A 27,207-nucleotide genomic window follows, 5' to 3' on the forward strand; every position below is an offset into this window, starting at 1 on the left:
CACTGCTGAGTTCTGGAAGGAGCAGGCAGCAGATACACTGGCAGCTGCACAGGAGTGCACCAAACAACAATATTTGTTAATGCTTGGAGTGGTTTTGGCTGTTGTTGTGCTTGGCCCTTTCCAGGCCCCGTCACGGGGCTGCGATCTGGGTGGCATTTCAAGGTCCTCTCCTCTTTTCTGCAGCTGTCACACGGGAGGATGTCACTTGGATGTTTGCCTAGAGGTCTTGAACAGGAAGAAAGGAGAATCCTTTTTTTATCATCTGAGTTATGCCAGAGCCAGACCCTGAGCTGATGTTTTTGAACTGAGATATTTTGCATTGTGTCAGGTGGGAGGCTGGGTTTTCACCATCTTCTCGTGAGCAGCTTCCTGGTTTACACTGGCCAAACTCTCAACAGAGCCATGCTGTAAGCCCCCGCAGGTTCCCATCCCTCAGGGACCAAATTCCCACGTCTTTCCTCTGTGCATGTGTGATGGATGCTGAGGAGCATCTTGGTGCTGGGCTATCACAGAATTGTAGAACTGTGGTTTGGGTTGGAAGGGGCTTTTAAAGCTCGTCCCATCCCACCCCCTGCCATGGGCAGGGACACCTTCCACTATCCCAGCTTGCTCCAAGCCCCATCCAGCCTGCCCTTGGGCACTTCCAGGGATCCAGGGGCAGCCACAGCTGCCCTGGGCACCCCGTGCCAGGGCATCACCACCCTCATCATAAAAAATTCCTTCCTTACACCTATTCTTGTATCTCTGCTGTATCCTGGACTACAGGAGCAGTGCTAGTGGAGGTTGGATCATGGGGAAAGGCAGATTTTTAAGACACACCTCAGCTCCTGTAGTACAGTTTGAGTGTAGATGAAGGGAGAAACTTACACAGTGTGGTTTCAGGAAGCAATCTTCAGACATATAAAAATGTAGGGGCTGTTTATAGTTAGTGGAGATGTTTCTATCCCATTTCTCATCTGATCTAGTTTGGGCAGCATGCGAGAATGAACAGAAGTCTGTCTCTCTTTTCTGGCTGCAAGAGCAGCCCAGGTAAGGGGATGGTGTGCCTGCAGGATCACCTCCTGACAAGGCAGCCAGGGAGGGTGCTGAGACCCTGTTTTCCCCCAACACCCCTGCCAGCAGAAGAGCTTGAGAAGGGGTGCTTTGTTCACAGGAATCATCCCTGACTCCAGAACAGGTTCTAATCAGTGCCTGGAGCACAGACTAAGCTCCTTTCTGTCTCCCACACCTCCTACAGCTTCCCTGCTGCCTCTCTGCAATCAGCTAGAAGAAAAACTCAGACTGTTCCTGAGAACAGCAACCCCTTCTCCTGTAAACAGGGCAACCAGCTCTGCCTGCAGAGCTGAGTGCTGTCAGCCTGGGGTGGTGAGCGTGCTTCCTCACCCCAGGGACCTCTTGCACCCATCTGCTCCCAAATTCCAGCTGTGTTTCCCCTCCATGCCCCCCAGTCTCCTGGCAGAGATGGTGATGACTGGGAGGGCCTGTGTGTATGTGAAGCACTGGGTATTTCATCATGCTGGCTTTCCAGACTTACACCAGTGGGGGTTTGGCCCCTTGAGCTCCAACAATCCTGAAGTGATCCAGCTTATTAAACATCCGTTTGCGCTGTCTTCAGCATTAAATAATTGGTTCCTCAGCATATTTGAGTTGGAGGGTATCTGATAATCCTCTGAACTACCCATCAGGCTCCATTATCATCTCTGCACTCCTGTGCCAGATGCCTTGTGTCAACTCTGCCTGGGGTTTACAAATAGATTTTGTTTCTCCTGCAGTTTTGCCTCTTTTCTTCTGTCTCCCTCTCTCAAAAGAGCTGTTTCAGGCTCCTTAAAAATTTGTGCAGACACCCCAGTCAGCATCTTTCTGCTGACTGCTGAGTGATGGGTCCCATCCTTGTGCTGCCTTCTGCTCCTGATGGGGTCCCCAAGCAAAAACTCTTCATTTACCTCAAAAGAAATAGAATTGTTGCTTCGACTGAAAGGATTTCCACCTGCAAACCGATAAATCTTCACATTGTTTGGGTTTTCTTACTGGCTCAGAGGATTTGTAGCATGCACAACAATGACTTGTCAGCTGCCCTCTGGCAGACCAGCACTGCACCACGCACACGTGGGGCACAGACCATGTGTGTCCTGATGGTGTTTTAGTAAGGATGCTTCAGAGGGCTCCTAAAAAGCCTCATAGCCAGGTGGGTAGTGTGAGAGCTGAGAATAGAATAGAATAGAATAGAATAGAATAGAATAGAATAGAATAGAATAGAATAGAATAGAATAGAATAGGTTTGGGTCAGAAGGGACCTTTAGAAGACATCTTGTCCAACCCCCCTGCAATAAGCAGGGACATCTTCAACTACACCAGGTAGCTCAAAGCCCTGTCCAGTCTTTATCATATTATTTTTGTTACCTGTTGCTGCTACTGCCATGCCAGCTGTGAGAGGGATGCTCAGCATCCTTCAAAAATCAGGCTTGTGCTCTCCAGGCCTGCAGCATCCTGGAGGAGGTGGATGGCTTGGGAGATTATAACCTTGTGGATCTATTTGCTTTTAGAACTAATCCTAAAATCACACACACCAGGACCAGGGCCTGCAAGATGCATATATTCCCATTTTACAGGAGGTGCTGCTGGATGTGTTGCCAGTATCAGGAAAGACACAGCTGGGTTTTACTCATGCAAGATGAACTTCTTCCTTTTTATATAGCTTAAGAAATGCTTTTCCCCATTGAAATGTTTGGGTTATCAAGGCTGGTCTCAGGCTGACAGGGTGGGATTGCAGGTCATACCAGGGTGTAGCACTGGGGCAGGCAAGAGGAGTCAGAAAAACAGGGCTTCTCTCTTTTACAAACATCTTCCCATATAGTCTGAACACTTGTTTGTTCTAGAGGCATCTTTTGCTCCTAGGGTAGAAAACATGCAAGGCAAATTCCAGCATCTTCAGCTCATTTAGGAACTCTCCAGCTTGTGCATTAAATTTTACCCTTGCCTTTTCAGATTGCCTTTTAAAAATTTTTTCTTAATTCTAGCCTGTCAAGAGGAGATTGATAAGAGGAGATTAATATCCTAAAATAGCCACCTGGTACTTCTGTAAAAACATGTTGGTGCGATGGTCTAAAGGACAAAAACATGGTATTTTGTACCGAAATATATTTGCTTTTGCAATAATAAGTTCCACTTTGCATCCCTGCCCTGGGTCCAGTGTATTGTTGGACAGGGGCTATCTCTTAAGTGAGCTTGCAGTATATAGAGGAAAGAACAGGGTGAAAAAAAAAAAAACAAACTATAAACAGGGTAAATTGTTGTGGAACAAAGAGGTATTAATTCTGGTTAGCACATGGAGGAGACTGATGCTGGGTGGTGTAAAGTGGCCCAGCAAAGCCCACATGCCTTCAGCAGAGGCAGAGACCTGCTTTTCTAAGATATTTGCAGTGTTTTAAAGCCTACAAATTCTGCTTGTCCAGAAGACGTGACAGCGCTCCGGTGTCGCTGTAAGACAAAAACCTCCCTGATTCCTGCGCCTGTGCCCTAATGTCATTACTTTCCTCCTTTTGCAGATCCGCATAATGACATTCATGGTCACACACGCACACAAAAATACTTTATATAAAGAAAATGAATCTGGCTTCAGCCGGCTCTCGCCTTCTGGCTGCGCTTACCTCCAGACCCCGGCTCGCCCAGGGTGAAATGAAAAGGGGAGTTAATGTGGCGGGGTCATTTCTCACTGCTGAATTGGTCAGCCGTCTACGGAGCCAATTTCTGCAGCTTTTCAGTGGCGTGGCAGACCCCTGGGTAATATTTGCCTGAATAGAGCCCTAAGTGTTTAAGCTGTATTGCTAGGAATGGCTGTTTTATCCTATGCATCTGAGATTTCGACTCATCAGACATGAAGCAGGTCAAGACTCTCATGCCATTGTGTGCATTATAGCGAACAGAACAGAATATGCTTGATAAAAGGGAGGACTTAAAAGAAATGCTTCTTTAGACCTGAAACTTTCAAGTCCCACAATGCATCAAAGACCCCTCGTATAGACTTTGAAAGGGGTGAAAGGCATTACCTAATATTTGGAGGAAATGAATAATAAAGCATCCCAAGTGCCTGGAAACTAATTTAGGAGTGCACGCTGCACTGTATTGCCTCTGCTGGATTTGCTCCCCAGAAGAGTTGCTAACAAAAGGCTTAAAAAATAAAATAAAATGACGTTTGGTGACCAACTTTTCTGCCTTGAAATGCCCCCTTTTTTGTAATGTTTCCTGGTAAGAGTTACTTATGAAAAGATGAAATACAGCCTGTGCTGCAAACACCAGGTCTCAAATGAATCTTGGGAGCCCGCAAGGTTTCCCACCATTCTCCTCCCCACCGCAGCCTTTTGTTCCTTCATGTTGAAAGCACTGCTTGCAGGATGCTTGCAGGATGTCCAGGCACTACCTGCTCCTGGAGTTTAGTCATATCTCAGGAAAAAGAGGGGAAAAAAATCAACCTATTTCTGTGGCCTTTGCTTTTGTTCCAGCAAAACCACCTTTGTGTAAAGCTGGGGCTGCTCTGTTGGTGACCTGTGGCTCCTTGCAGCTGAACTGGGAGCTGGGTACCCTGCTGAAGGTACCAGTTGTGTTTCTGGTATCCCCACGGATGCTGGAGGTGCTGTTTGGAGCCAGAGATATTTATTGGAGAGTCACAGAATGGTTTAGTTTGGAAAGGACCTTAAAGCTTGTCTAGTCACAAACCATCTGCCATGGGCAGGGACACCTTCCACCAGACCAGGTTGCTCCAAGTCTCCATCCAGCCTGGCCCTTCCAGAGGTTTCCTTCCATCGCTGTTTCTGAGATTCACTGACTCCTAATGCAGTGGTCTTCAAGGCTCCCATGGGATTTGGGAGCTGCAGAGCTTGTGTGGGCTCAACCTCTGCCTTGTGTCATGAGTGGCTGGTGGGGACGTCCACCCCACTGGGACTGGTGGGAGAGGCCTGATGGCTCTGGGATTCAGCAGAGGGGAGGTTGTGCTTGCAAAGATAACCTGCTTCAGAGCAGAGAATCGAACCTTGTGGCATACAAAGTTTCCTCAAATCTCATGAAGCGTTGGGAGATGAGGACAGCAGGGCAAGGATGTTTGGGCCTGAGGGGCTCTGCTGTCCTGCTTGCCCTGCCCTTGCCCATCCCCTCTGCCCGTGCTTGTCTCACTGAGCTCTGTTTTCACCATCTGTGGAGATCAGTTAAATCTGAGTGCTTTCTTACCTGCTTCTCCCCCAGGCCATGATTAATTGAGGGCAGGAGGGCAGGCAGGAGTGCTCAGGCAATATTTACAAGAAGAAGAGGATGTTAATGGACCAGCAGGGCTGGACTAGTGGGGGATGGAGATGATGGGCAGTGGTGGTGGGGGCAGTGAGTTTCCCACTTTTTTTTTCCCCCCCAGTTATCAGAGGTGATTAAAACCTCATCTTTGTGTCCAAAAGAGTTAAATCTGGACTTCTACCCCTATAAAATTTCCGATGCTGGGGCTGCTGTTTCAGTGGGACCTTCTGTAGTGAGGAAACAATGGGATATTGGGATGGGGAAGGATGCCTGTGAGTTACCAGTCATTGCAAGATTGGGGGAAGGAGAACTTCCAACAAAATAGTGTTTTCTTTTATCAGAGCTCAACCCAGCAGCCTTGTTAGGCTGGGGGCAGTTATTTTAGTTACCAGTTATCAGAGAGGCAGTGGATGCCCCATCTGTGGCCATGTTGGACAGGACTGGGAGCACTTATGTTCTAGTGGAAGGTGACCCTGCCCATGGGCAGGGGGCTGGACTAGACGGCCTTTAATAGTTCCTTTTCAGCCCTAAACATTCCATGGTTCTGTGGATCTGTTTAGTGTATCTCCATGGCATCCTTCCTGACCAGGGTGTGTGCAGCTGGTTGGTTCAAGGCACTGGTGGTCTCAGCCACAAAGCTCAGTGTGTGGGTGAGGCACAAGAAGTGGTGTACAGGGTGACACACAAGTCCCAAGCCTTTCCACCACCTTTTTTCCTTAACACTTGAGAGCCAGGTGATGAAAGCCTGACCCATCTTTGGCAAAACAATAATCAGAAACCAGGATAGGTTGGAGCTCTTGGAAAGGAAACCTGGCAGTGCTGTGAGGGGAGTTTCATGCCCTGTCTTAACGATACATCAGTGTCCGGGGACTTTTTAGTCTTGTGCTTGGGTTTTATGACCCATATTACTTCTCTTTTAATTTTTATTGCTTGGCTTTAGTTTTTGATACAGTGCTGGAAGCACCTCGGTGGGCAGGGATGGCTCCCTTAGCACTGGCTGTCACCTGTGGCTTGACCCACATTTCAGGGAGGAGCAGAGGGGCCGGACGTGGGCTCGACAGCCCTTCATGTGGTGACACTCCTGCCTGTGTCAGCTGAGAGGTTGGCCTTGCTGATCACCCCCCTGGGCTGTGCTGCTTTCTCCTGGGCTTCAAGTGTGTCAGCACATGATCTTTTGCCCTGCAGAACATCTCATTCAGGGGGGGTCTGTGACCTGTGATCATGTTCCTAGGACATTGTTGAGCCAGGAAAACCAGATAAGGCATTGGTGCTGGCTGGCCCTGGTTTCTTCCTCCCAGCAGATCAGGTGAGGTTTGCTTCTCTTCCGTGTGGGCCATCCTTGCTTGTAGTTTTGCTTCTGGTTTGCTACACACTGCAGAGAGAAATAAAATCTTCTCTAAGATCATTCTGATAGGTAAAGGTAGTAAATTGTGGAAAACTATGAGGTTTGTCTGGGAAACTTTTAACTCTTCAGGAGCATGAGGGATCAGCCATGCTGTCCTGAGCTGGACCCTCAAACACAACTCTCCCAGGTCTGCTGGTGGCTCTTGTCTCAGAATAGCTCTGGATAAGATGTGCTGTCAGGGGAAGCAAAGGGAAGGGATTTATTTAGCCTGACTGGGAAGCTGGCATTGCCCAGGCTTTGTGGTGTTGGGGTGACTTATGTTAAGGGGATATTTGGGCTGCACTGGTTGGAAACTCATTGTGAAGGGACACCTGCTCTGGCTGTCCCCTGGGGCTCCCTCCGTGCTGGCTGATAAACCATGCCATTTAGGAGAGGTTTCACTCCTTGCTGCTTGGCATTTCTGCTCACTGCTCCAGGACAGATCCAAACCCCACCGGCATCAGGGAAGATTTTCTCTGACTTCAGCTGGCTCTGTCCTCCCAGAGAGAAGACGTGACACAACTTCTGCATCGCAGTTTATTCCTGGTGACAAGTGCACCTTCCCCAGTGACCTTTCACACCCTTGAATGCAGGGGATGGGATGCTGGTCCCCTCCCATGAGCAGGGCTGTCAGAGACAGGGAGCTTGCATGCTGTTGAGAGAAACTCTCCCCTCAGTACCCAAGGGACCTGAGTGCTGGTTCAAAAGGTTGCCAGGCACTGTCAGCTCCTGTTTTGGGCTGCTGTGCTGAAGGGAAATCCTGCCAAGGAGGTCACAGGCTGAATTTGAAGTGATTGTGGTTTAAAATGATCTTCCAGGTTTGTCAGCCCTCTCAGAATTCAGCTCATGTAAGAGTGGCCAGAGGTTTGGGGTGCATGGGGCTGGGAACCACCCCAGGGAGGGGTATCCTTGCAGGTGGCACAGCTGGGCCCTGGGCCTTCCCCAGCAAGGCAGTGCCCCAGTTCATCTGCAGCAGGTGATAAAATGCAGGTGGCCACAGGAAAGGAAGGAGCGATGACATCAACCTCAGCATCGAGTCTGCCACGGTGCTGAAGTCCTTCTGACAGCAGCAGTGTGGTCAGGATCCACCCATCCACCCATCCCTCCATCCATCCATCCATCCATCCATCCATCCATCCATCCATCCATCCATCCACTCACATAGATTTCAGACTATGGGTATGCTTCCCTGTGTATGTGGCTACATCCCTTTCCCTCTTCCCCCAATCAGATCTGACATTTGCTCATGTCCACAGTGGAGACTCCACTGATTTTTGCAGCTCAGGGTGAAGCTTGCTGTGCTTGTCTTCCACCAGCATTTCATTTGAAATCCAACCTGCTCATGAATGCTCTTGCTCCAGGTTTCTTTACTGAAACACTTCGTAAATAAAATTAGGTTATCAAAGCAGTAGAGCCTGGCAAAAAGTAAGTAGGAATGTGTCTTGGCATGGAAAAATATCCTCAACCAAGAAAAAGCCTAATTTATTCTGGGGAAGCAGAGAGAATTCAGCAACCCCACTTTTGTTGTGCAGTTCACATGTATTGCTGTATTCACACCTGAAATCTTTTGCTGAAAGTTTGGCATCATTTCTTCCCCTTTTGCTCAGAGAACTGCTAGATTCGAAGTGGCTTCCTCCTTTCTGGCTCTGTAAGAGCTGATTCCCACAGAACCCACAGCCACCACAGAGGAAAGGACTCGTTGGGCTGGGAGCTGCAGCCTGCATTTCATCACCTACCAGGAGTCCCATCTGTCAGTGGGAGCTGCACTGCTAACAAAATTATTTATTTTGTCCCGTCATTAAGGATATTCATGCAGCAGAAATGGGAATGATCTCTGCTTTGTGAGTTTTAGAAGCCCATTTTGTATTTGTCTTGGTGGTAGAAGAGCAGTAAAGAGCTCTGTGATCTCGCCTGTTACTATAAGTGAGTTTTGGAAGAGGTTTTCTGTCTGATACTCTGTCTAAAAGCGTGGGGAAATGCCATTCTAAAGGCTGTTAAAACACAATTGCTCACTGATTTACACCATCAAGGACTGCCTCTTTACTGGGAGATGTACACTGAATAAAAGCAGTTCAAGTGGTGCTTTTAATAAATAGATAATGGAACAGCATTTTATCTTCTGCTTTAATCCGTTATGTTAGCATAGGACAGTGTGTCCCTCTGATAGATTTGGAGATAGCAGAACCTGCGAGTCAAGCCACTTTTCCTTCTGAGTCTTTGAAGAGAAATTGCACACTGCTGAAAGGTACTGGATTCTCAGTGGACTGGGATCTTTCTCCCATGGATGGGTTCAGCTGGGTCCCAGTGGGTTTGGGTTCAGGGCACTGATCTTAAAATCATGAGTATCATGGAATGTCTTGGGGTCCAGGGAAGGGAATGGAGCTGGGGAAGGGGCTGGAGCATCAAGAGCAGCACGGGGAGTTGGGAAAGGGGCTCGGCCTGGAGAAAAGGAGGCTCAGGGAGGACCTTGTGGCTCCTGACAGGAGGAGCAGCCCGGGGTGGGGTTTAGATTGCATTAGAGAAAATTCCTTCATGGAAAGGGTTGTCCAGACCTACTGGCACAGCTGCCCAGGGCACTGGTGGAGAGGTTTAAAAGCTGTGTGGCTTTGGCACTTGGGGTCATGGGTCAGTGGCCTTGGCAGTGCTGGGTAATGGTTGGACTCCGTGGTCTTAAAGGGCTTTTCCAATATAAACAATTCTGTGATTCTAAATTGGAAGGAACCCATAAGGACCACTGAGTCCAGCTTCCCTACTCCTTGCAGGACTGTCTAAACATAAGAGCATCATCCAAATGCTCCTTGAACTCTGTCAGGCTTGGGGCCATGACCTGGGGAACCTGTTCTGGTGCCTGACCACCCTCTGGGTGAAGAGCCTGTTCCTGATTTCCAGCCTGAAACTTCTGTGAAGTAGCTTCATTCCATGATGCCTTGGCTTTGGCCATGAGACTGTTGCCTCGCTGGGTAGCATCACCCATGCTTCACATCCCAAATGCCATGTGGAGTCCTGTGTAGCCCCCAGCTCCCATGGTTTTGAGTGGGAAGGGTGTGGAGCCACAGGGAAATAAGTTCCTCTGTGGAAAGCTCCTTGCTAAACCCTTGGACTTCTCTAGAGGCACCAGGTCGCTGGGGCTGAGTGCCTTGAAGCTAAATGAGCTGTTGGCTGCTTGGTTAGGAAAGAAACAGGACACTTTGGGAGGCAGGAAAAAGGTCATTTATCCTGTTGCTGCTCATCCTTGTTAATTCATTGTTTCCGTTGAAAACCCTGCACTTAGCTGCTTCATGAATGAACCCAGTGTCTGCGCCTCCAAAAACAACTTGGCTGGGTGAAAAATAAGACCTCCTTTCACCTCCTCTCTGCTCTGCCGTGTTTTTTCCCACCTTGTTTTCTTCCACTCACATCCATCCTGCCTGGGTGGCAGTCCCAGTTTGTCCCTGTGGAGCGGGGCTGGAGCCCAGGGGCTGGATTTACAGAATGGTTTGGAAAGGGCCTTAAAGATCATCTCATTCCACCTCCTGCCAGGGGCAGGGACACCTTCCACTATCCCAGGTTGCTCCAAGCCCCATCCAGCCTGGCCTTGGACACTTGGAATCCAGGGGCAGCCACAGCTGCTCTGGGCACCCTGTGCTGGTGTTTTGTCACCCTCAGCATACAGGATTTTACCCCAGGGGCTGTTCCCCTGTGTGGGAGAGGTTTGCTGGGACCCTGCAGGGGTGCTCCCAAGCCAAAGGGGATGGAAAAGCTTGAAGGAAAGGTCTGGAGACGGGGAAGTGACTCAGCTGCATGGCAGGAGAGACTGTCAAGGAGGAAGGGTGGGTAGGGAGACTGAGATAGAATGTGGAGGCTTAGTGTGGGGGGCAGAGGGGCTGGAGGGTGACCTGGGTGCTGGGATGGGGCTGAGACCATGCCCAGCTGTGGCAGCTGTGGTGAGCAAAGCCTTTTCTGGCGATTGCCTAGGTGTGGAAGGGCAGCTGGAGCAGAGGAGAGATCTCTGTCCAGTGGTAGCTGGTCTCCCAATGCCCTTCAGCAGCTGGAATGGAGCAGAGCTGGCACCACATCAGCAGTGAGCTCTCTGAGGACCATCTGTGAGCCAAGGGCAATGAGAACAATTACCAGCCAGAGGAAAAAATCACCAAGAGAGAGGCTGGAAAAAGCTGTGGGGTAGGCTTAGAGCCAAGCAGAGGCAGAGAAAAGGGGATCTCTAAGCTAATGAGTGGGCAGAGAAAGTACACTGTCTGGTCTCCCTATCTCATAACACAGGGTCTGTTTAAGGAAACAGCTGTGTCCATGAGAAAATGCTTTCCCCTTGGGTTGAGCCTGTGAAAGTGGCTGGCATGGGATGCCTCCAAAGCTGGGAATTTAACACTCAGATAAGGCTTGGATGTTGTTTGGGAATGGTAACGAAAACAAGAGCTATGAATGAGACCTGGAAGAGTGATTACTCTTTATTCAGGGGTTTAAAACAATCATGAACTTGTCAGAGTTGGGAGGGCACCTTCTTGAAAGCACAGCTGGGGTTTGGTGTATCAGCCTGTGGGTGCTGGGCTGTTTAGGGCAATTGGTAAAGCCTGGATGGGACCTAAAACCATAATGCCACTCTGCTTGGACACAGGGAGATGGCGAGGTCAGCCTGGAGAAGGCTCCAGGGAGACCTTCTACCCCCTTCCAGTGCCTAAAGGAGCTCCAGGAGAGCAGGAGAGGGACTTGGGACAAAGGATGGAGGGACGGGACACAGGGAATGGCTTCCACTGCCAGAGGGTAGGATTAATGTTGAAATTGGCAATGAATTCTTCCCTGTGAGGGTGGTGGGCCCCTGGCCCAGTTTTCCCAGAGAAGCTGTGGCTGCCCCTGGATCCCTGAGAGTGTCCAAGGCCAGGCTGGACGGGGCTTGCAGCAGCCTGGGATAGTGGAAGGTGTCCCTGCCCATGGCAGTAGGGTGGAACTGGATGAGCTTTAAGGTCTGTTCCAACCCAAACCATTCTGGGACTCTGAGATTGCTGGCCTTGTCCACAGAGCTTTTCTTTGAGGAATCCTGCCAGCAGGGAGAGCAGCTTTGAAGCTTTTCCCAGGGTAGGGAAGAAACCAAGAGAAGAGTAGATATTTCCTAAGAGTAATCTGGCTGGTCCATCTGGTACTCCCAAAAAGGCCGGTGAGATGGCACAGCACAGGGGGAAGGCTGTGAAAGATTGGAGGCATCAAAGGAGAAGGTGATTAGAACCCAAGCAGAATAGCAGCAAGGATGGTCCCCAGGGAGGGAGAAAGCCTGGCAGGGTTCCATCAGGGAGGGTTAGCAAAGGGAGTCAGGAAATTAAAGCAGGGCAGTAATGAAGGTCAAGCTGCTATCTCCAAGGCTTTGGAAGCAGGAGTTTCACTGACTCTGAGCTGCAGAGCCTGCTACTCCAGGGAAGGGGGATGGGAGGGACACATTAATTTGTTAAATGGGTAGAAATAAATTAGTGTGTAAACCTGTAACATTTGTTTCCCCGGTCTGGAGGGGAGAGCTGTGCTGAGACTGGTTAGGCTGATGTTTTAACCAGGTTTGCTGAGGTTTTAGCACTTAGGTTTTGTAGGCTTTTAAGCCAAACCTCCCTTTTGGATAGTCTTGATTATAAAATCCTCTCCATCCTGTCTCCCAGTGAAACTGTGTGGATTGGAAATGCTGCTTTTCTGACCCCTCTCTTAAGTGTTTGGCGGCTCTTTTCTCCCACAGCCCTGGAGTGCTGGGGAGGGAGCCTGAAAGGGAGTGGAGCAGTTGGGTCACCTTGTCCTAGATGTCACCCCAACCCTAACCTGGCTTAGGCTGCAAGCCCCTCCAGAGCCTGTTACCTTTCCAGGGCTCTTTCCTGGCCTGAAAGGGTCAGAATTCTGCATCACCCACGCACATCCCACCCAGCTGCAGAACTAAGTCCTCCCTGTTAACAAGACTCGTTAGGCTCACATGGGGGAGTGGATATGTGGGGCCCCCACCATCTCTCATTCTCTCCTCCTGAGTGTGCATCTCTCACTCCCTCCTCCTGACTGTTTCAGCCATCTCTGCTCCATCCTTCAGCTGGGACAGGGCCTGCTCTGGCACTTGGGGTGCCACTGTCCCCACCATGAGCAGGAGCCCATGGTGATGGGGTTCAGAAGTGGGCAAGGGAAGATGCTGCCACAGCATTTGGTTCTATTTTGCAGAGCTTTGTTGAGTTTTTCACAGCCACCCACTGCACCTTCTAGCTCAAGGAACCTCCAGGAGTAGGTGGTGGAAGCATTGCTTAGTGTTAGGATGGGTCAGAAGTTGTGTTGAAGTAGCCTGAAGTGCCCTCACCCCGAGCTGTGTTGTGGCTGATGGAGGGCAGTTCTGGCCCACACAGGTTTGCTATAGGATCAGAGCCTCACTGCCCTTCCCCAGGGACCCTCCACAGACAGGCAGGACCACCACCTTGGCCTGGAGCAGCTGGAATTTGGCGGCAAATTACCCCAGCTAACCTGGCCCGGCCACCCCACCGCCAGCACGGGGGTGCAAGGTCTGGGCTGCCACCACTGCCACAACAAGCTGAGTGTGACCCAAATGGAGGAACCTTTAGCAAGACCGAGCTCTGCTAAATAGCTTTCTGATGTAGAGCACATCTCTCATGACTGCACTCCCCAAAGCGACTTCTTCTCGTGTACGGAATCGTGACCTCAAGACCTGCCCCAGCAGGAGGAGAACAGGTGGAAATCATGGGGCTCCCCTGCTTCTGTAAAGATCCTGATTGCCTTTTTGTTTCTTTGCCAACTTTCTCTGTTCCCATTATCTCATGTTGAGGCAGTTTTTTAAATGAGCATCTTTGGGAACAGCAAGGCCATGGAGATAAGAGCTGAGACAACTCCTGCACTCAGAGATTCATTACCTGCTCCCATGTAAAGCCAGGAGGGAAGCAAGCCTGCTTTCCTTTTTCTTTTTGTTAACAAAAATATTGCAGTGGAAATTTTTGAAAATCAAATTAAAGCACAGAAGGACCTGAGAAAGTGTGGGGGCTACAAACTACTGCTGGAGCAAAAGGGCTCATTAGAATATGAATTATTTAGGAGGACAAACTGGAATGCCATTATATAAAGTGTCACTGACTGAGTCCAGCTTAGTGTTTGGCTGCACTTGATAAATGAGTCCATTCTACTACTCCTCCTCTTGTTTTTTTTTTTGTTTTTTTTGTTTGTTTTTGGTGTTTTTTTTTTTAATATAGGGGAGAAAAATATGCAATTACAAGTTCAACCTATTGAAAAAGTCACATCCTGCTGGAGCAGTCAGACCCAAACCCTTCGGGTCTTACACATCTCCCTAAATATGAAATCCTGGGTTTTACCCAGCTGCTAAAATCTGGGTGCCTGGGTGAGCACTGGGGGTCCCTGCTGCTGAATTTGGGAGGGGGTGCTGCATTGGGGTTCCCAGAGGAGCCCCAGCACAGCCCCTGCCTACGCAGCATCACCTGAGCACGGTGCCAACCTGCCTGGTGTGCTGGCTGAGTACGGGCTTTGAGACAAGAAGCCTTTGTCTTCTGTGGTTATTTAATTTTACTTTTTTTTTCCCCCTTCTCTTCTAAGTAATTTACTCTGGCTGCACCCTCCCTCGGGCTTGAGTGGAGCGGGGTGGGGGGGATGTTCTGCCTCGTCAAGCATTGGTTGTGGCGGAGGAAAAACATGCTGTCCCAGGGACCTGAGCTGGAGGCGAGGAGGAAGGTGGGAGTGGAGGCAATACCTTTTTTGGAGGGATTGGAGCACTTGTGGTTGTGCTCTGCTCCTCAGCCTGGCTGTGCTTGGGTGCAGAGCTGGGGAGGAGGAGAAGGGTGGAGGCCGGCAAGGCAGTGGGGTATTCCCTGGCAGGGCTCTCACCTGCTGAGGGCTTTGTGCCAGGCACAGATACTTAAAGGCATGCTCAGGAGTGGTGCTGTGGAGATCCTATCTCCCCTTTAGTGCATGGAATCACAGGATCCCAGAATGGTTTGGGTTGGAAAGGACCTTAAAGCTCGTCTCATTCCAGCACCTTGCACCGGAACAGGTTGCTCGAGGCCAAATCAAACCTGACCTTGAGTGTTTCTGGAGATGAGGCAAACACATTCAGGTGAGATAGAAGAGGCCATCAAAATTAGTGACTCTTCAGGGAGATGAAGTTTCTTGTGAGCTCCTGACAGTTTGGGTAGTGGAAGCCACAACAGGGAAGATGATCCTGCATCTAACATCTTTCATTGGTTCCTGCTGCATCTTCCTAGTGGCATTTACAGGTGAGACCCCAGATGGTTTTCTTTTTTTTTCTTTTTTTTTTTTTTTTGGATGGGCACTTATTTTTTACCTTGCATCTGGTCATGTTCTTGAAGAAGTCTTTACCTTTGGTTTGGATCACCTCACCAAAACCCTGTTGGTTGGCATTCAGTGATTTTAAGACAAACTGGCTTATTTTTTTTTTTTCCCCTTTTGGCAAAGGTTGAGCTATTTTGTAATGTCTAGCATTAGGTAAGACTTGTGATTTAATGCCTCATCCCTTCAATTCACCTTCAGCAATAACAATGTATTCTAATCCACTGCTCAGGTGTTGATGGATGGGGCCTGTTTGGGTTAAACATTTGGAATTTGAGTTGTTGACCTCATTCTGTCCCTGGAACAGGAGCAGTCAGAGGAGCCCTTGAGGAACATCGTGAGCAGCAGGCTCTCCATCACCAGTTAGTGGCAGAGTCAAATGGAAATGTGAGGCCAGCCTGGCCCTTAGCCAGATTTCATCTCCAGTTCCCATGGGAAACTGAATGTTTAGGACAAGAAGCCTTCTGCAAATCCTGACAAAAAAAAAATAGACTGGAAGCTAAATTTTTCCTTGAATTAGATTCAGGAGGATGGAAAGACGTAAGATCAAAAAAAAATCCATCTTTTCTATGTGGCTGTTTCACAGGGACCACTGCCCACCTTTGCTCTGTTGGTGCATGTGGAAGTGAGCAGTCTTTGAGCTTGGTTCAGGCTGGGATCGGGGAACAAACATCCCACATCACTCCCCAGGAGAAATGCTGCAGTGCCAGTCCAATGTGAGACCCTCCTCCCCATCCCTGCTGCTCTGGGACCTCCATGAGGTCCAGTGAGGGTGCCTAACCTTGATGTGGTCATGACATTGGTCAGGGCTTTCTTGGCTCTTGAGATGAGGAGGTTTCCTCTCATCTTTGGCATGACTGAGCAGGTCTGGTCCCTTCCAAGGAAACTGCAGAAGCAGCAGGAAGAAGAGCAGGTACCAGAGTGTCCATCCAGACCCAGAGGAAGACACAAGTGAAGGCTGGGCAAGAAACTGCTCCTGTGGCCTGGCTTGGTGTGTCCAAATCACCTCCTTGCTCCTGTGATACTCTGAAGACCAAAGACATGAACCTGCCCCAGGACTGAGAGTGAGGAGCACACATGAGCTGGTGGGCATGCACCCTTCTCTATCCCCTCTTCTGCTCTGAACCCAGGGAAATGCACTCTCACCTGAATTTCCTGAGCCACACATCTCTCCAAAACCTACCCAAGCAAGAGATAGATGTTGGCTGGCCACAGCCAGGAGGAGTGAGCAGCTTTTCCTAAACATGATGAGCCCCATGTGAATATGAGTAACCACTTTGGTTTTCGAGGATGGAAGAGTAGAAGTAAACCAAAATAAAATTGAATTGAATTGATGATGCTTCAAGGAAAAAAATAAAAAAAGAGATGTTGCTGAAGAGAGTGCTAAGGGTAGTTTAAATGATTCTGGTGTAACCGTGATGCAGAAAAGCTGCTTCTCATAGGGTTGTTTGAGCATTTAGGTTTGCTAAAGGTTTCTCAGAACATTTTCTTTCAGCTAGAGTTAGGAGTCTGGAGTCTGGGGCAGCAGACAAGGCCCAGGTGTCTGTGTGTTCAGGCTGCTCATAAGGATGTCATTCCATGCCTGTTACCTCTGCACTTCCCTTCGGGGTGTCACTGAGGTGTCCGCCCATGGGTTGAGTGTTTTCCCAAGGGACGGATAAAGCTCAGGGATGGGAAAGGCCAAATGGGATATTCCTGTTAGAAAAAGCTGATTCCAGCTTTAGTTGATTTCCTCAGGGTCACTGAGGTCGGTGTCAGAATGAAGTGTGGAAAGGGCTGGTCTGGGTCATGCATCCCTTCCTAGGCAATATCCAACCCCAGATGCAAAGTCCTGCAGTAGGGAGTCATTCATCCTGACCTCTCTCATCCCAGGCTCTGATTTATCTTCTAAAACCCACTCCAAGAAGTTTTCCCTAGGGATGTGTGACATCCAGCCTTCTTTCTGCCTTCCTGCTCAGCCTGGGGTCTGCATCTCCCTGGGAGTTTGTGGTTTCCCCCACCACCACCTGCTACGGCATCACTGCCCCAGTTCTGAGCATCCTCCCTCTGCTTTTCCTTGACTGTCCCCTTCTTCTTACCTTCTGAAGGGCAGTGATGACCCCAGCCAGACGCTGAGCTGTCATCATCTCAGCTCTGCTCAGATGGCTTGGCCTCTCCTGTTTGTCTAGTACATAGCTGATTTATCAGCAGCGATGTTGTATTTGCTTCCAGATAAGAAAATGCTGAATCTTAGAGGTGGGATTGAGCCTTGTGAAATCCCCCTAGAAACAGCCTGATTCCCCTCTGACAGCTATTTGCTGGGATCCCCTCTGAATCCCCTGCAGATGTGCTTTATTCCCGTAATGCAGTGCTCATTTTGTAGCCAACCTGCCACGCCCTAGTAAATCGAATTCTGTACAAAAGCATATGTATATTATCTCTAAGCAATTATCTTTATTAACCAAACTTGTAATCTACTCAGAGAACGAAATCAGCTTTGTTTGACATGGTGTGTTGACCGCAGAACCTTTCTGACAAACATGAGCTGTATTTCCATCCTTTAATTCCTCCTCTGGGTGACTCTTGGGAGGATTCCCATTATTTTACCCATGACTGATGGCAGGCAAGCCAACCTGTTCCTCAGACCATCCCACTTGCCCCTTTAGCAGATCAGTGCGCTATTTGCATGCTTCCATCCATCTGGATCTTCCCTGGTATTCCAAGATTTATTAAAAATTAACATCAGCAGGCCAGGGAGCTTCTCAGCCAGCTGTTGGAGGGCTCTTGGGAGCAAGTTATCCAGGCCTGCTGATTCAAAATTGTTTCCCACTGGTAGATGCTGTTTAACAACCTCCTTGGTTACTAATGGACTGGAAAGTGCTTCATCCTCTTCATGTGATACAAGCACCTCATCCTTCCAGATGCGGAGCAGAAATATTGATTGAACATTTCTTGCCTTTTCTGCATCATTACTTTTCTCCTCATCTGAGGCTGCGCTGCTGATTTATGCAGAGGCATTATAATATTGCCCCGATTGTTGGCCGTCCCTTCCCATATGCAGCTGAGCACTGCATGGGTGCTTTGCTCTGTGACCCCGCACAGAGAAGTCTCTGCTGTTTTGACTCCATTTCTGGGAGGGCCATTCTTTGGTTTGACACAGTGTAGGACTGTGGAAGAGGCCTGAGGACCAGAAAATTCCTCTTTCTGCCCTCAATCACTTTTCATTCATTAAGGAGGAGTTATGAATTTGCAGAGCCACCTCCAAGAGCTCCAAAACCATCAGCCCTGCCAGAAAAGATGAGATTTGCCCCCAAAACTTCTGAGATTCTTTTAAGTGGTGACCATTCTGTCAACCTGTCAACCCCCTGCTGTCATCTCAACCTGTCATCTCCATGCTGCCATGCTGATTTTAGGTTAATCATCTCAAGATCTGCAAGCTCTCATCTCTCCTAGCATTTTGTGGCAGCTTGCTCTCTCCCCTGACCTAAGACAGAGCTGCTGTCTTCTTCTCCCATCTTTCCTTTTCTCCTGTTTCCCCAGCTGTGGGTTGTTGCAGTAATAAATTCCACATCTTATGTTGGACTCGATGATCTTGAAGGTCTTGTACAACCTTGTGATTCTGTGATCTTGTGGCAGGAGGGGCAGATGCACTCAGTGGTGGGGCAGAGGTCTTCCAGGGCCTTCTTCTACTTCCCTCTGGTGAGATCCCACCTGGAGTCCTGTGTCCAGCTCTGGGACCCCCAACATAAGGAGAATGTGGACCTCGTGGAATGAACCTGGAGGAGATCATGAAGCATCCAAGAGTTGGAGCCCCTCTGCTCTGGAGCCAGCCTGGCAGAGCTGGGGCTGTTCAGCTGCACAAGAGAAGGCTCCAGGGAGAGCTCAGAGCCCCTGCCAGGGCCTCAAGGGGCTCCAGGAGAGCTGCACAGGGACTGGGGACAAGGCATGCAGGGACAGCACACAGGCAATGGCTTCCACTGCCAGAGGGCAGGCACAGATGGGATATTGGGAACTGGGAATTGCTGGCTGGGAGGGTGGGCAGGCCCTGGCCCAGGGTGCCCAGAGCAGCAGTGGCTGTCCCTGGATCCCTGGAAGTGTCCCAGGCCAGGTTGGAGCATCCTGGGATAGTGGGAGGTGTCCCTGCCCATGGCAGGAGGTGGAATGGGATGAGCTTTAAGGTCCTTTCCAACCCAAACCATTCTGGGATTCTGTTGTGAGATACTGTGGGAGATGCTCACAGCTCTCATACTTACTCACAGGATTGTAGCCTTCAAATCTCCACTTTGGGAAGAGAGTCAAAACGTTTTAGCAGAAAAATGGTTGGTGTGATGAGATGCTCAGAAAGAAGAGTTAAATGTGTCCAGGCAAAAAAAAAAAAGAACGAAAATAAGTGCAAATTTTTTATATAATGAGACTAATAAACTTCTAGAGGCAGTTGCCAAAGGATCGGGGCAAGCCCCCTTGATTTGAAATCTTTCAGCCAAGATTTTCTCTGCTTCTAAATGCTGGAGGGCAGGCAGGAATGAGAGCCTTGCTGCAGAAATTACTGGGTGAAGTATTTTATTTTGTATGAAGCTGGAGGGCAAAATACATGATCATAACGGTCCCTGTTGCTTGAAAATACTGATACGAAATAAACCTTTGTTTTGTAGCCTAAACTTCTGTGTGGTCTGAAATCCATGAGTAGATTTAACATGGATGTCAAAACCTTGAGTAATGGAGTGACGGATGTTAAAATCTTGAATAATGGGGAAAAAAAAAAAAAAGTTATGCTGTAAAGTTTGGGATGGCAAGGGATGAGGATGCTTGGGGAGCAAAGATGGGAGCTGTGCAGGAAAATCCTCCTGCACCCACTGAAGGGGGATTGAGCAGCCGTGTTCAATATTGTGTGTAGCTCAGTTCCTCCCTCCCGAGTACAGCGTGGAAGCAGTGGAAATAAAAGCTTGGCTTTTGCTAAGGAAAAGAATGACCCATAATGTCATTTTTTTTTTTTTTTTTAATGTGGGAAGAAGGGCTGAATTCAATGTTTTCCTTTCTCGCTCCATCCTGCTGCAACGCTTCGCTGTGCGGCCAGGCAGGCTGGCGAGCAGATAATGAATCTGCCGAAATGTGGTTATTGATATAGCTGAGATCATTATACCTGAGGGTCTTGTGAGCTTTCCCATCTAAAGGGGCATTTTTCAGAAGGTTGTGGTCATGACATAAACAGTCTCATTCCGTCTGAAATCTCAGCTGGCAAAGTCCTTAGCCCGGGAACATTTTTTTTAAATACATTATCAGGAAGGTAAATCAGGTCAGCTGCATTTTTATTTTTTCTTTCAGCTAGGAGAAGTAAAATGGTTCATTTGCCTCTCACTATTAACGTGATGCTCTGCAAGGAGCTGTGGCCTGATCCACAGCTTTTGAAAGCAAAAGAGATTTGTTTCCACCTACATCAGGGAGCTTCTGTGGAATTTGCTATTCCCGGTTAAGGATAACTTTCCAGTTTGGGAAGGAAAGCAAGTGATATGTGCAGAGGGTTATCAACACTTGGAGGCTGAAATGGTGACTATGATGGGCTGTTGTCTTGGTTGTCCTTAGCCCATGCACGTGTGGGATGGCGTGAGTGGACCCAGTGAGGAGCTGTGGCTCATTTTGTGTCAGAGCAAAGGAAAAATAACCTGCCGAGAAATTACGAGGCAGAGAAAGCATTTCAAAATTGCAGCTGGGACTGTGAATTGCACAGGGAAGTTTAAAGTGATTGCAGTGGAGGTCAGGCTGCTCTCTGTAACATCAGTAGCATCTGAGTCTTTGCAGATGCTCTCCCTTCCACCCTGCAGCAGACTGTATTTGAGTTTTTGCCACCTGTCTCAAATTTGGTCTGAGGTGCTGGGGAAGTTTTTTGGCACTGGGGATGGTGACAGATGTAAGGTGAATGTTCAGAAGCTCTGTGTGATCAGAACCTCCTTGGGGGTTTTCATCTCGCCCAGCTTCAGCTGCCCTGGGTCGTGAGAGGTGTCCCTGATAAAATTATGCGTCAAGCCATCAAGCCCTGAAAAGAGGGTCTTTGATCCATGTCATGCCTTTTATTGTTAACATCCATTTTGTGTTTAAATTTCATTTTATCACCATTTATTCTTAGTTGCCCTCACCCAGTCCCAGTCCTGCACCAACATAAACTGAAGCAGACTCAAAAGTCTTTCTCAGTGAAGGGGAAGGGAGGACTGAAGCATTAAAAGCAGTAAAGTGACCTGTTCTAGTGGAAGGCGTCCCTCCCAATGACAGGGGGATTGGAAATACATGGTCTTGCAAGTCCCTCCCTCCAAGCCATTCTGAGATTTTTTTTGACCAGGATGTTGCCTTCAGGCATGTGTCATTTAGCCAAATACAGGTTTAATGGGAAGTTTGTGCAGAAGTTTTGCCATGTTCTTGCTAACATGAGATCTTCCTCATACCCTGAAGCTGCACAGGACCAAGAAAGGCTGGGAACTGTGGATCATGAAATATTTGGGAGCTCTGGGGGACCAGAGGCGGCTGCATTTCCAGGTCGGGGAGGCAGTCAGGGATGGTCAGTGGGACAGTTCTTTCCAGAGTTTCTCAGTGAAGCCATATGATGTATGAAGATCCTTCCATGTGGTTGCACCTATATTTTGTAAATATATATATTCATACACCTGTTCAGTATCACCTTGGCTCCATCCAGCCTTGTTTCTTGAAAGAAATCCAGCTGTGCTTCCTTTCCTTGAGAAAGACTCTGGGTAGAATAATTGACTGTCCCTCTGCTGGAGACAATGGAGCCTCATTGACTTCTGCTTTCCGTAACAAAACACTGGGGATCCCGCAGGATCAATCTGGATTACAACCATTAAGGTTTCAAATATGAAAACACTGAGGCTCTTTAGGGAAAGCACTTCATCAGCATTGGTTTTCACTGATTTCCTGTAGAGCTTTTCAGTTTTTTTGGATCAGGGTATTGTGGCAGCAGAAGCTTTGTATACGGACACATCCTGGACCAGCGAATCTGCCCAGTCTGTGGCATGGGGTAACTGGTAATTCAGCCTCTTGCTGGAAACTGCTCCTCGTCTGCAGGGTGTGGGACTACTAGCAAGGAAATACCTACCCATTCATGCTTTCCTAAGGTCCACATTTCTCTTTAAAGATGGAAAAACAGCAGCTCATCTCTGCGCCACGGGCACAGAGACCTTAAACAAGTTGTGTGGTGTCCGCATCCTACTCCCTTCTGCCCTGCTGGTGCCCCAGTGAGGAAGGTGTTTATCAGGATTGTGGGCTCACATCTCTTCCTTCCCCATACTCTTTAAAATAAGGCCAGCATTTGGAAGCACTTAGGGCAGGTTTAACTTTATTGCCACGTTGGAGTTCATGGGGACACGCACCGCTGCAAATGGAAACACGTGCGAGTGTGTGGGATGGACACCTTGGAGGAAACCTCCCCAGGCTTTTCCAAGTTTCCCATTTCCAAGCATCTCCAGTGAGATTTAGTGAGGGGAAATATTCTTATGGGCTCCATTTCTTAGCAAAATCAACCTGTAAAAAAAAAAAAAAAAAAAAAAAGGTGGTTTTTTTTAACCACTGCAGTTTGGCAATGAAATAGGGACGTTTGAGGAGGAAAATTATTTTCCTTTGAAAAATGTGACTGATGCAGCAAGTCTCGTTGCAAAAAATATCTTCCTCTAGCTCTCAGAGAGCTGTATTCACTGATGTTGATTATTGGGCTCCAGCTAGAAAGTTTAAAATCAGCCTGGAAAACTGAAGTACAAAAGGAAAGTATTGAAGTATTGTATAAATTCACAAAACAAAACAAAACAAAAAAAAAAAAACAAAAAACCAACAACAACAACAAAAAAAACCCCCAAAACCAAAATAACCAACAAAAAACCCCTCAAAACTGTGTCAAAATATATTTTGCCCATGAAAATCTTTATATTTGATGATAATTTCTTTATTTTTCTGATTAGACAAGCTTCCTTCAAGTACTCTTCTGGAAGGTTTTCAATCCAATATACTTGAAATTAGAGTTTTCCTTACCTGTGGTAAGCATTCATTGCAACCTTTTCTGTTATATTTTTACTATGTGTTTCCTGTTGTCCTTGTAAATCAAGGTGGGGTCTGGCACAACCTTTTCTTCTTTTTCTCCTGCTGTTCTTACTTCACACCTTCTTGGAAGTACTTTATTTTCTCCTCATTTTAGTGTAGGAGACCTGTTCAACCTTCCATTAACAGTGATAAAAAAAAAAAAAAAAAAAAAAAAGGGGGAGCTAATTTCATATGGAAAAGGGCAAATAATTTCCAGGGTTCAGTGGAACCCTTAATTGGTGTGCAGTGGTTTTGGACTCAAAGTTATCACTGACATGTTTCAATTGTCACAGTCCACACCCAGGTATTTTTCTGTATTAAAGTACTGGGTTTGGCTTGCAAGAATTTGGGGTTGGAGTAGTTTAGGCTAGAAGAGCCCTCCAGTCCAACCATTCCCCCAGCACTGCAAAGGCCACCACTAATCCGTATCCCCACGTCCATACTACTTTGAAACCCCTTCAGGGATGGGGACTCCACCACTGCCCTGAGCAGCCTGTAGCGTAGGACAATGCTTCCAACGAAGAAGTTTTCCCCAGTATCAAATTTAAACCTCTCCTAGTGCAACTGGAAGACATTTCCTCTTGTCCTGTCCCTGTTCCCTGGGAGCAGAGCCTGACCCCCCCCAGCTGTCCCCTCCTGTCAGGGAGTTGTGCAGAGCTACAAGGTCCCCCCCGAGCCTCCTTTTCTCCAGGCTGAGCCCCTTTCCAGCTCCCTCAGCCTCTCCTGGGGCTCCAGTCCCTTCCCCAGCTCCATTCCCTTCCCTGGACATGCTCTGACACCTCCATGGTGCTGAGGACATTTTCGTACACCCTGATTCTAAACCATCTTGAGAAGCAGCACCTTGAGCAACGTGCTTTTCTACCACGGGAGAGATGTAATTTTTTCTTCAACACACTGGCTTTGGTGAATTGATGCAGGCAAATCCTTTTGGTGGAGGGGGGGAGTGGAGATTAGGTTTTGTGGGAAGTGAAGTGTTGCATGGTTTTGTGCTTGAGGAGCCTGGGTGGGTGGTTGCACGGGTGCTCCCATCCCACAGGGGATACCAGCTACGGGAGCACCAGGAAAAGCAGTGGGTGGCAATTGGTGTTCCTCTTCCATGCCGACTTTGACAGTCACTGGATGCTGCCCAAGTTTTTCTCTGCCCTTATCTGGGGCCAGACACATTGTTCACTCCGACTTCACGTACTGATTTACCCAGACACTCCTTAGAAACCCAGTAGTCAGAGGAGCTGCAGATAGTGCTTTGGGTGTGGGGATGGAAACAGCATTAATGTTTTTTTTCCTACAGACTGAGAAAGCGTGTAATAAAAGTTTCAAAAGTAACCGTGCGCTGAGCACGGAGCTCTTCCAAGCCCTGTCTGGGAGTGCCAGGTTGCCCCAGGCTATCTTACACTTGATTTTGCCTTGTGCTTCAGAAAGATTTCCCTTGTATAAACAATTTTGGTTGTGATTTGTTTTTATTTTTTTTAATGTGCCTCTTTGGAGGAAAACCATCAGAAAGGCATGTAACGTGGAGCTCGGTGTCCAGCTGCTGTCATCGAATTTATTGTATTAACAAAAAAAAAAATCTATTTCCTTGTTGTTATTATACCTGTGCCAGAAAGTAACTAGCATTTTATGAAATGCAGTGTTTTACTCAGTGTGACTGCTTAAACTGGGGCAGAATCTCAAGAACGAGCTGTTCCCTGGGGCACCCAGTGAGGAGGAGAGGAGGGAGCCCAGTTATTTATCACTCAACACGATGGCCAACCCTTTGGGGTTGTGTGCACGCCAGCGAGCTGGTCTTAGCCAGGTGAGGCTGCTCATGGCTGCTGAGACAGGCTCCCGAGGGGTGAATCATCCTCTGGGGACATCCTTGTGGCCAGGGGCCACAGGAGGTGCGTGCAGGATGGGATTGTTGGCCGTCTGGTGCAGCTGAGGTGGCCAGGAGTTGTCTTCCAAACCTCAGTGCTGGGGGTGGGGCTTGGAAACCCCACACTGGGCACTCTTTTGGGAAGGTTTTTCAGTCACTCCTTCCTTGGATTGGACACCCGAGTTGGGGTCTTGTCACCAGGACAACTCAGTGACTAGGGACTTGAGTAACCAACTTCCCTGTCTGAAGATAACTTTGCCTCTATCTTCTTGCTTGTTTGAGTCATTCAAGTGCATTTTATTAAAACCTGATTTTTTTAGTTGAATTGCAGCCAGTTATTTTTTCAAAGGAGGTGGTTTTCACCCCCCTCCCCACATTTGCCCAACTCAGATGGCTGCAGTTTGCAGGGGAAGTGGAGCAGATCGTATGAGAGTCAACCACAGAGTGACCTCTGTGGGGGCAAATCAGGGGTCACCAGTTAGACCAGGGAGAGGATTGTCTCACTGAGCAAGAGAACAAAAAGAATGAGATAAACCTGCTTTAAGAAAAATGAGATTTTAAAAAATCTTAAAAAAAAAAAAAAACCCGCAACAAACACCCCAGTTTTTTCTTTCTGAAGAACTTTGTGTGCTGGTTTAAAAAAGGAAACTTGAACAGATCCGGTAAATAATTAGTCCATGTCCCGTGTGTTGCTTAGACCTTAATAGTACAGGTGGACGAGGAGGGCTTGGTGCCAAATACTTTTGGTTTAGAGGGAGTGGTGGGAGTGAATTCTCCCAACCGCTCCTAGAAAGGCTTAACTTTCTGCACACAAATCAATGACAATCTCCGCTTGGCTGCAGACACCCGGGGAGCGACGCTGCCGGATTCCCCGCGCAGCCACGGCAGCCGAGGGGAGCACGAGGGTCGGCACCTGGAGAGGGAAGGTGGGTCAGATGCTGTATTTTTGGCTTCTGAAATATGTGACTTTTTAGTTTTTAAACCCTCTCCCCACCCCCTCTCCCCAGCTTTTAGGGGTTTTGCAGGATATTGAGGGGAGGGGAAGGCGCTTGAATTTATTGCTCGGAGGCTAATCGTGCTCGTGTTGGAAATCTTTGGCGCGTCGTAGAGATCCTCTGTACTAATCTATCGCCATTTACATGCGTTCTTAATTGCTGTTTGAACTCAAACCCGTGGATCTCTGTCTGATTTCCTTCCTTGGTATCTTGAATCTTTACCAAGCTTGGAGATTTTGGCTGTACATCAACACCTGTACCATACAACCTCTCAATTTACGCGGCTTTTTTTTTTTTTTTTTTTTTTTTTTTTTTTTTTTTTTTTAAGTATAGCTTAGTTATTTGTTTATTTGCTTTAGATAGGAAATACCAGTGCAAAAACAGATCTGCCAGTACGTCCAGCTGTGTAGGCAGAAAAGATCTCATGAGGCAGTTGATTAATATTTAAAATAGAATAGAATAGAATAGAATAGAATAGAATAGAATAGAATAGAGTAGAACAGGAATATATATTAATATAAATATTTCAGTAGATGGAAATATATAACAGATAGAAATATAAGTCTATAATTAGACAAGATAATATATATTCTATTATATATTTTTAATACTCATTTGTTAGTATTTGTGTTGAAGAAGTTTTTGTTTCAGTTGTTCATTGCAGAAAACTTGCGAGAAAAAAAATCCCATTCTTGTCTTGAGCAGTTAAAATGTCTTGGAAGGTTTAATGCTGGCAGAAAAATTGTGATTAAGGACATGCTGTGAAGCGTGGTCGGGAGGAGGTTGATGCTTGATGCAGGGTTAAGCCCAGCTCAAGCTGACCTGCTCCACACTGCCCATGCTGCAAGCAAGGTTTGCATGGGGGAGCCACAGCTCCTTTATCTGGAGACCCCATGTCTGGAGACTGGGTGTAAATCTCAGTCGATCTTGGGAACTTTTTGCTTCTTCACTGGCAAACGGGATGCAGCAGGGCATGCTAAGCACTTACATTTTCACCAGCGCCTTCTGGGGATGAAACTCAGTTTCAGCAGCACAAATCCCCTCTCCAGCTCCCCTGACCCCATGTAGGCAATTCCCAGATCCGCACCGCGGATAAAAACAGCAGCGGTGGTTTTGTTTAAGGTTGGGCTGAATGAAAACAGGAGGGGAGGAATGTGCTCGGCGGAGGAGGAACCGGCGCTCGGCCATCCCGGCGCTGCTTCCCAGAGCGCGCCGGGTGGACGGGAACACTCAGCGCGGCCGTGCGGGGACCTGCAGCTTCTTCTGCCCCCAAGAAAGGGGATGTGGAACCCCCTTCCATTTCACTCAGGTGCAATATTTGGGGGAATGAAGCTGAA

General features: G+C 48.1%; 1 protein-coding gene across 4 annotated transcripts in view; it reads left to right on the top strand.

The window, feature by feature from the left end:
- ZBTB7C (zinc finger and BTB domain containing 7C) overlaps positions 1-27,207 on the top strand; it is a 149,018-nt gene that overhangs the window by 76,771 nt on the left and 45,040 nt on the right. The gene's annotated exons all lie outside the window — the stretch shown is intronic.

The sequence above is a fragment of the Vidua macroura genome, chromosome Z, assembly GCF_024509145.1.
Source record: "Vidua macroura isolate BioBank_ID:100142 chromosome Z, ASM2450914v1, whole genome shotgun sequence".
Taxonomy (NCBI): domain Eukaryota; kingdom Metazoa; phylum Chordata; class Aves; order Passeriformes; family Viduidae; genus Vidua; species Vidua macroura.